The sequence below is a fragment of the Oncorhynchus gorbuscha genome, unplaced genomic scaffold (genome assembly GCF_021184085.1).
Source record: "Oncorhynchus gorbuscha isolate QuinsamMale2020 ecotype Even-year unplaced genomic scaffold, OgorEven_v1.0 Un_scaffold_1519, whole genome shotgun sequence".
Taxonomy (NCBI): domain Eukaryota; kingdom Metazoa; phylum Chordata; class Actinopteri; order Salmoniformes; family Salmonidae; genus Oncorhynchus; species Oncorhynchus gorbuscha.
The window spans coordinates 12,501-22,500 of NW_025746272.1; the positions used below are offsets into that span (position 1 = coordinate 12,501).

General features: G+C 54.1%; 1 pseudogene; it reads left to right on the forward strand.

The window, feature by feature from the left end:
- Positions 1 to 10,000, forward strand: part of LOC124023158 — a 36,550-nt pseudogene that overhangs the window by 9,907 nt on the left and 16,643 nt on the right.

Genomic DNA, 10,000 nt, shown 5'->3' on the forward strand with positions numbered 1-10,000 from the left:
AGTCACCTAATTCCTCTCTCTCGCTATCTCACTCTCTCTCTCTCTCTCTCTCTCTCTCTCTGTGTCTCTCTCTCCCTCTCTCTCTCTCTCTCTCTCTCTCTGTTTCTCTCTCTCTCTCTCTCCCTCTCCCTCTCCCTCTCTCTCTCTCTCTCTCTCTCTCTCTGTCTCTCTCTCTCTCTCTGTCTCTCTCTCTCTCTCTCTCTCTCTCTCTCTCTCTCTCTCTCTCTCTCTCTCTCTCTCTCTCTCTCTGTCTCTCTCTTTCTCTCTCTCTCTCTCTCTCTCTCTCTCTCTCTCTCTCTCTCTCTCTCTCTCTCTCTCTCTCTCTCTCTCTCTCTCTCTCTCGTTGTGTGTTTCTGCAGACATCGAAGACCTGCCCACTGCAGTCCAGGAGAAGCTGTTTGACGAGGTGTTAGACCGAGATGTACAGAAAGGTAAAAAGATCTCAGAGGATTCTTGATATCTCTGGATATTTCTCAATATCTCCCATCAACCCCATGCCAGGGATGCAAACTGCATGTTGAATATTTACCATTAGAATCAAGTGTGTGTGTGTGCGTGTGTGTGTGTGTGCGTGTGTGTGCGTGTGTATGTGCGTGTGTGTGTGGTTTGATCCTTTTGCGTCCGTCTCAGATGACCAGTTGTAAAGTGATGAAAGAGAGAAGCTCCTTTAAGACCACACGCTGTTCCATGAGAGTCAACTCTGTGCCAAATATACACCGTGTACAAAACATTAGGAACACCTTCCCAATATTGAGTTGCACCCCCTTTAGCCCCTTAGAACAGCCTCAATTCATTGGGTCGTGGACTCGACACAAATTATTGAATGAGTTCCACAGGGCTGCTGGAGGATGTTGACTCGAATGTGTCCCACAGTTGTGTCATGTTGGCTGGATGTGAGCATGGCGCTTGTAACGCCAGGGTAGTGGGTTCGATCCCCGGGACCACCCATACGTAGAATGTATGCACACATGACTGTAAGTCGCTTTGGATAAAAGCGTCTGCTAAATGGCATATATTATTATTATTATTATGTCCTCATGTTGGCTCGATGTCCTTTGGGTGGTGGACCGTTCTTGATACACTCGGGGAAACTGTTGAGTGTGGAAAAACCCAGCAGCGTTGCAGTTCTTGACACACTCAAACCGGTGCACCCTGGACCCTACTACCATACCCTGTTCAAAAGGCACTTAAATATTTAGTCTTGCTCATTCACGCTCTGAATGGCACACATACACAATCCATGCTTCAATTGTCTCCAGTCTTTAAAGTCCTTCTTTAACCCGTCTCTGACCAGGTGAATCCAGGTGAAAGCTATGATCTCTTATTGATGTCACTTGTTAAATCCACTTCAATTCAATTTAAATCCACTCCCTCATCTACATGTCTCCTCCCCTTCATCTACATGTCGCCTCCCCTTCATCTACATGTCTCCTCCCCTTCATCTACATGTCTCCTCCCCTTCACCTACATGTCTCCTCCCCTTCATCTACGTGTCTCCTCCCCTTCATCTACGTGTCTCCTCCCCTTCATCTACATGTCTCCTCCCCTTCATCTACACTGATTGAAGTGGATTTAACAAGTGACATCAATAAGGGATCATAGCTTTCACCTGGATTCACCTGGTCAGGCTGTTATTGAAAGAGCAGGTGTTCCTAATGTTTTGTACACTCAGTGTATGTTAGGTGTGAATTTTGTGGGTGATAATTCTGCGTCAGTCAGTTTTCAGATGAGCAGGTAGAAAAGCGAAGAGCCCTCCTTTTAGGAGCCCCAATCTGCTCCTCTCCTCAGCTAGCGAGTTACCTCACCGCCCTCTCCTCTCCTCAGCTAGCGAGTTACCTCACCGCCCTCTCCTCAGCTAGCTAGTTACCTCACCACCCTCTCCTCTCCTCAGCTAGCTAGTTACCTCACCTCCCTCTCCCCAGCTAGCTAGTTACCTCACCTCCCTCTCCTCTCCTCAGCTAGCTAGTTACCTCACCGTCCTCTCCCCAGCTAGCTAGTTACCTCACCTCCCTCTCCTCTCCTCAGCTAGCTAGTTACCTCACCGTCCTCTCCTCAGCTAGCTAGTTACCTCCCCGTCCTCTCCTCAGCTAGCTAGTTAACTCACCGTCCTCTCCTCAGCTAGCTAGTTACCTCACCGTCCTCTCCTCAGCTAGCTAGTTACCTCACCGCCCTCTCCTCAGCTAGCTAGTTACCTCACCGCCCTCTCCTCAGCTAGCTAGTTACCTCACCGCCCTCTCCTCAGCTAGCTAGTTACCTCACCTCCCTCTCCTCAGCTAGCTAGTTACCTCACCGCCCTCTCCTCTCCCCAGCTAGCTAGTTACCTCACCTCCCTCTCCTCTCCTCAGCTAGCTAGTTACCTCACCGTCCTCTCCTCAGCTAGCTAGTTACCTCACCATCCTCTCCTCAGCTAGCTAGTTACCTCACCGCCCTCTCCTCAGCTAGCTAGTTACCTCACCGCCCTCTCCTCTCCTCAGCTAGCTAGTTACCTCACCACCCTCTCCTCTCCTCAGCTAGCTAGTTACCTCACCTCCCTCTCCTCTCCTCAGCTAGCTAGTTACCTCACCTCCCTCCCCAGCTAGCTAGTTACCTCACCTCCCTCTCCTCTCCTCAGCTAGCTAGTTACCTCACCTCCCTCTCCTCAGCTAGCTAGTTACCTCACCTCCCTCTCCTCAGCTAGCTAGTTACCTCACCTCCCTCTCCTCTCCTCAGCTAGCTAGTTACCTCACCTCCCTCTCCTCTCCTCAGCTAGCTAGTTACCTCACCACCCTCTCCTCAGCTAGCTAGTTACCTCACCGTCCTCTCCTCTCCTCCGCTAGCTAGTTACCTCACCGCCCTCTCCTATCCTCAGCTAGCTAGTTACCTCACCGCCCTCTCCTCTCACCAGCTAGCTAGTTACCTCACCTCCCTCTCCCCAGCTAGCTAGTTACCTCACCTCCCTCTCCTCAGCTAGCTAGTTACCTCACCTCCCTCTCCTCAGCTAGCTAGTTACCTCACCTCCCTCTCCTCTCCCCAGCTAGCTAGTTACCTCACCTCCCTCTCCTCAGCTAGCTAGTTACCTCACCACCCTCTCCTCTCCTCAGCTAGCTAGTTACCTCACCTCCCTCTCCTCAGCTAGCTAGTTACCTCACCTCCCTCTCCCCAGCTAGCTAGTTACCTCACCTCCCTCTCCTCAGCTAGCTAGTTACCTCACCACCCTCTCCTCTCCTCAGCTAGCTAGTTACCTCACCGCCCTCTCCTCAGCTAGCTAGTTACCTCACCTCCCTCTCCTCTCCTCAGCTAGCTAGTTACCTCACCACCCTCTCCTCTCCTCAGCTAGCTAGTTACCTCACCTCCCTCTCCTCTCCTCAGCTAGCTAGTTACCTCACCGCCCTCTCCTCAGCTAGCTAGTTACCTCACCTCCCTCTCCTCTCCTCAGCTAGCTAGTTACCTCACCGCCCTCTCCTCAGCTAGCTAGTTACCTCACCTCCCTCTCCTCTCACCAGCTAGCTAGTTACCTCACCGTCCTCTCCTCAGCTAGCTAGTTACCTCACCTCCCTCTCCTCTCCTCCGCTAGCTAGTTACCTCACCGTCCTCTCCTCTGCTAGCTAGTTACCTCACCTCCCTCTCCCCAGCTAGCTAGTTACCTCACCTCCCTCTCCTCTCCTCTGCTAGCTAGTTACCTCACCGTCCTCTCCTCAGCTAGCTAGTTACCTCACCTCCCTCTCCTCTCCTCTGCTAGCTAGTTACCTCACCGTCCTCTCCTCAGCTAGCTAGTTACCTCACCGCCCTCTCCTCTCACCAGCTAGCTAGTTACCTCACCGCCCTCTCCCCAGCTAGCTAGTTACCTCACCTCCCTCTCCTCTCCCCAGCTAGCTAGTTACCTCACCGCCCTCTCCTCTCACCAGCTAGCTAGTTACCTCACCGTCCTCTCCTCTCACCAGCTAGCTAGTTACCTCACCTCCCTCTCCCCAGCTAGCTAGTTACCTCACCTCCCTCTCCCCAGCTAGCTAGTTACCTCACCTCCCTCTCCCCAGCTAGCTAGTTACCTCACCTCCCTCTCCTCAGCTAGCTAGTTACCTCACCGCCCTCTCCTTAGCTAGCTAGTTACCTCCCTCTCCTCTCCTCAGCTAGCTAGTTACCTCACCTCCCTCTCCTCCGCTAGCTAGTTACCTCACCTCCCTCTCCTCTCCTCCGCTAGCTAGTTACCTCACCGCCCTCTCCTCTCCCCAGCTAGCTAGTTACCTCACCTCCCTCTCCTCTCCTCCGCTAGCTAGTTACCTCACCGTCCTCTCCTCAGCTAGCTAGTTACCTCACCGCCCTCTCCTCAGCTAGCTAGTTACCTCACCGCCCTCTCACCAGCTAGCTAGTTACCTCACCTCCCTCTCCTCTCCTTAGCTAGCTAGTTACCTCACCACCCTCTCCTCAGCTAGCTAGTTACCTCACTGCCCTCTCCTCTCACCAGCTAGCTAGTTACCTCACCGCCCTCTCCTCTCCCCAGCTAGCTAGTTACCTCACCTTCCTCTCACCAGCTAGCTAGTTACCTCACCACCCTCTCCTCTCACCAGCTAGCTAGTTACCTCACCTCCCTCTCCTCTCACCAGCTAGCTAGTTACCTCACCACCCTCTCCTCTCACCAGCTAGCTAGTTACCTCACCACCCTCTCACCAGCTAGCTAGTTACCTCACCACCCTCTCCTCTCACCAGCTAGCTAGTTACCTCACCACCCTCTCCTCTCACCAGCTAGCTAGTTATCTCACCACCCTCTCCTCAGCTAGCTAGTTACCTCACCACCCTCTCCTCTCACCAGCTAGCTAGTTACCTCACCTCCCTCTCCTCTCACCAGCTAGCTAGTTACCTCACCACCCTCTCCTCTCCTCAGCTAGCTAGTTACCTCACCTCCCTCTCCTCTCCTCAGCTAGCTAGTTACCTCACCGCCCTCTCCTCAGCTAGCTAGTTACCTCACCTCCCTCTCCTCTCCTCCGCTAGCTAGTTACCTCACCACCCTCTCCTTAGCTAGCTAGTTACCTCCCTCTCCTCTCCTCAGCTAGCTAGTTACCTCACCTCCCTCTCCTCCGCTAGCTAGTTACCTCACCTCCCTCTCCTCTCCTCCGCTAGCTAGTTACCTCACCGCCCTCTCCTCTCCCCAGCTAGCTAGTTACCTCACCTCCCTCTCCTCTCCCCAGCTAGCTAGTTACCTCACCTCCCTCTCCTCTCCTCAGCTAGCTAGTTACCTCACCACCCTCTCCTCTCCTCAGCTAGCTAGTTACCTCACCTCCCTCTCCTCTCCTCAGCTAGCTAGTTACCTCACCGCCCTCTCCTCAGCTAGCTAGTTACCTCACCTCCCTCTCCTCTCCTCAGCTAGCTAGTTACCTCACCGCCCTCTCCTCAGCTAGCTAGTTACCTCACCTCCCTCTCCTCTCACCAGCTAGCTAGTTACCTCACCGTCCTCTCCTCAGCTAGCTAGTTACCTCACCTCCCTCTCCTCTCCTCCGCTAGCTAGTTACCTCACCGTCCTCTCCTCTGCTAGCTAGTTACCTCACCTCCCTCTCCCCAGCTAGCTAGTTACCTCACCTCCCTCTCCTCTGCTAGCTAGTTACCTCACCGTCCTCTCCTCAGCTAGCTAGTTACCTCACCTCCCTCTCCTCTCCTCTGCTAGCTAGTTACCTCACCGTCCTCTCCTCAGCTAGCTAGTTACCTCACCGCCCTCTCCTCTCACCAGCTAGCTAGTTACCTCACCGCCCTCTCCCCAGCTAGCTAGTTACCTCACCTCCCTCTCCTCTCCCCAGCTAGCTAGTTACCTCACCGCCCTCTCCTCTCACCAGCTAGCTAGTTACCTCACCGTCCTCTCCTCTCACCAGCTAGCTAGTTACCTCACCTCCCTCTCCCCAGCTAGCTAGTTACCTCACCTCCCTCTCCCCAGCTAGCTAGTTACCTCACCTCCCTCTCCCCAGCTAGCTAGTTACCTCACCTCCCTCTCCTCAGCTAGCTAGTTACCTCACCGCCCTCTCCTTAGCTAGCTAGTTACCTCCCTCTCCTCTCCTCAGCTAGCTAGTTACCTCACCTCCCTCTCCTCCGCTAGCTAGTTACCTCACCTCCCTCTCCTCTCCTCCGCTAGCTAGTTACCTCACCGCCCTCTCCTCTCCCCAGCTAGCTAGTTACCTCACCTCCCTCTCCTCTCCTCCGCTAGCTAGTTACCTCACCGTCCTCTCCTCAGCTAGCTAGTTACCTCACCGCCCTCTCCTCAGCTAGCTAGTTACCTCACCGCCCTCTCACCAGCTAGCTAGTTACCTCACCTCCCTCTCCTCTCCTTAGCTAGCTAGTTACCTCACCACCCTCTCCTCAGCTAGCTAGTTACCTCACTGCCCTCTCCTCTCACCAGCTAGCTAGTTACCTCACCGCCCTCTCCTCTCCCCAGCTAGCTAGTTACCTCACCTTCCTCTCACCAGCTAGCTAGTTACCTCACCACCCTCTCCTCTCACCAGCTAGCTAGTTACCTCACCTCCCTCTCCTCTCACCAGCTAGCTAGTTACCTCACCACCCTCTCCTCTCACCAGCTAGCTAGTTACCTCACCACCCTCTCACCAGCTAGCTAGTTACCTCACCACCCTCTCCTCTCACCAGCTAGCTAGTTACCTCACCACCCTCTCCTCTCACCAGCTAGCTAGTTATCTCACCACCCTCTCCTCAGCTAGCTAGTTACCTCACCACCCTCTCCTCTCACCAGCTAGCTAGTTACCTCACCTCCCTCTCCTCTCACCAGCTAGCTAGTTACCTCACCACCCTCTCCTCTCCTCAGCTAGCTAGTTACCTCACCTCCCTCTCCTCTCCTCAGCTAGCTAGTTACCTCACCGCCCTCTCCTCAGCTAGCTAGTTACCTCACCTCCCTCTCCTCTCCTCCGCTAGCTAGTTACCTCACCACCCTCTCCTTAGCTAGCTAGTTACCTCCCTCTCCTCTCCTCAGCTAGCTAGTTACCTCACCTCCCTCTCCTCCGCTAGCTAGTTACCTCACCTCCCTCTCCTCTCCTCCGCTAGCTAGTTACCTCACCGCCCTCTCCTCTCCCCAGCTAGCTAGTTACCTCACCTCCCTCTCCTCTCCTCCGCTAGCTAGTTACCTCACCGTCCTCTCCTCAGCTAGCTAGTTACCTCACCGCCCTCTCCTCAGCTAGCTAGTTACCTCACCGCCCTCTCACCAGCTAGCTAGTTACCTCACCTCCCTCTCCTCTCCTTAGCTAGCTAGTTACCTCACCACCCTCTCCTCAGCTAGCTAGTTACCTCACTGCCCTCTCCTCTCACCAGCTAGCTAGTTACCTCACCGCCCTCTCCTCTCCCCAGCTAGCTAGTTACCTCACCTTCCTCTCACCAGCTAGCTAGTTACCTCACCACCCTCTCCTCTCACCAGCTAGCTAGTTACCTCACCTCCCTCTCCTCTCACCAGCTAGCTAGTTACCTCACCACCCTCTCCTCTCACCAGCTAGCTAGTTACCTCACCACCCTCTCACCAGCTAGCTAGTTACCTCACCACCCTCTCCTCTCACCAGCTAGCTAGTTACCTCACCACCCTCTCCTCTCACCAGCTAGCTAGTTATCTCACCACCCTCTCCTCAGCTAGCTAGTTACCTCACCACCCTCTCCTCTCACCAGCTAGCTAGTTACCTCACCTCCCTGTCCTCTCACCAGCTAGCTAGTTACCTCACCACCCTCTCCTCTCCTCAGCTAGCTAGTTACCTCACCTCCCTCTCCTCTCCTCAGCTAGCTAGTTACCTCACCGCCCTCTCCTCAGCTAGCTAGTTACCTCACCTCCCTCTCCTCTCCTCCGCTAGCTAGTTACCTCACCACCCTCTCCTCTCACCAGCTAGCTAGTTACCTCACCTCCCTCTCCTCTCCCCAGCTAGCTAGTTACCTCACCTCCCTCTCCTCTCCCCAGCTAGCTAGTTACCTCACCTCCCTCTCCTCTCCCCAGCTAGCTAGTTACCTCACCTCCCTCTCCTCTCCCCAGCTAGCTAGTTACCTCACCTCCCTCTCCTCTCCCCAGCTAGCTAGTTACCTCACCGCCCTCTCCTCAGCTAGCTAGTTACCTCACCTCCCTCTCCTCTCCCCAGCTAGCTAGTTACCTCACCTCCCTCTCCTCTCCCCAGCTAGCTAGTTACCTCACCTCCCTCTCCCCAGCTAGCTAGTTACCTCACCTCCCTCTCCCCAGCTAGCTAGTTACCTCACCACCCTCTCCTCAGCTAGCTAGTTACCATCAGGGTTTACTACACAGACGTTTCAGCTCTACGTCCTTATTGACTGTTCGCTTACCCCAATGATTCTCCCAGGTGTGTGTCGGTCTCAGAGGTGTCTTGTAACCTATTTCAGCTCGTAGTGTAATTGGGTTACATGGGAGAAATAGGATGCTCCAGTTGGTTGTTGCAGGGCCAAGGGGAGACGAGGGAAGAATTAAGTAATTGAGTTGCTGTGTCCTCTCTATTCCTCCCTCTCTAAATGGCTAACAATGTATGTGTCCTCTCTGTGTCTGTGTGTGTCCTTTCTCTGTGTGTGTGTGTGTGTGTGTGTGTGTGTGTGTGTGTGTGTGTGTGTGTGTGTGTGTGTGTGTGTGTGTGTGTGTGTGTGTGTGTGTGTGTGTGTGTGTGTGTGTGTGTGTGTGTGTGTGTGTGTCTGTGTGTGACCTTTCTCTGTGTGTGTGTGTGTGTGTGTGTGTGTGTGTGTGTGTGTGTGTGTGTGTGTGTGTGTGTGTGTGTGTGTGTGTGTGTGTGTGTGTGTGTGTGTGTGTGTGTGTGTGTGTGTGTGTGTGTGTGTGTGTGTGTGTCTTTTCTCTCTCTCTCTCTCTCTCTCTCTCTCTCTCTCTCTCTCTGTCTCTCTCTCTCTCTCTCTCTCTCTCTCTCTGTGTGTGTGTGTGTCCTTTCTCTCTGTGTGTGTGTGTCCTTTCTCTGTGTGTGTGTGTCTGTGTGTGTCTTTTCTCTCTCTCTCTTTTGTGTATGTGTGTGTCCTTTCTCTCTGTCTATGTGTGTGTGTGTGTCCTTTCTCTGTGTGTGTGTGTGTGTGTGTCCTTTCTCCCTGTGTGTGTGTATGTGTGTCCTTTCTCTCTGTCTGTGTGTGTGTCCTTTCTCTTTGTGTGTGTGTGTGTGTCATTTCTCCCTGTGTGTGTGTGTGTGTCCTTTCTCTCTGTCTGTGTGTGTGTCCTTTCTGTCTGTCTGTGTGTGTGTCCTTTCTGTCTGTGTGTGTGTCTCCACAGAGCTAGAGGAGGAGTCTCCCATCATCAACTGGTCCTTGGAGCTGGGTACCAGGCTGGACAGCAGACTGTATGCCCTGTGGAACCGTACCCAGGGAGACTGCCTGTTAGACTCAGTACTGCAGGCTACCTGGGGGATATACGACAAGGACTCTGTCCTCCGCAAGACCCTCCACGACAGCCTGCATGACTGCTCTCACTGGTAAGAAGCACAAGGATATGGGACACACACACACACACACACACACACACACACACACACACACACACACACACACACACACACACACACACACACACACACACACACACACTGTCCCCTGCAAAGATTTACAGGACAGACTGCACGACTGCTCTCCCTGTTGAGAATTACACACACTGTGGCCATCTCTGGTCCCCCCCCCTATCCACACACTGTGGCTGGGCTCTGGCCCCCCCTATCCACACACTGTGGCTGGGCTCTGGCCCCCTATCCACACACTGTGGCCATCTCTGGTCCCCCTATCCACACACTGTGGCTGGGCTCTGCCCCCCCCCCCCTATCCACACACTGTGGCTGGGCTCTGGCCCCCTATCCACACACTGAGTCTGGGCTCTGCCCCCCTATCCACACACTGTGGCTGGGCTCTGGCCCCCACCCCTATCCACACACTGTGGCTGGGCTCTGGCCCCCTATCCACACACTGTGGCTGGGCTCTGGCCCCCCCTATCCACACACTGTGGCCATCTCTGGCCCCCTATCCACACACTGTGGCTGGGCTCTGGCCCCCTATCCACACACTGTGGCCATCT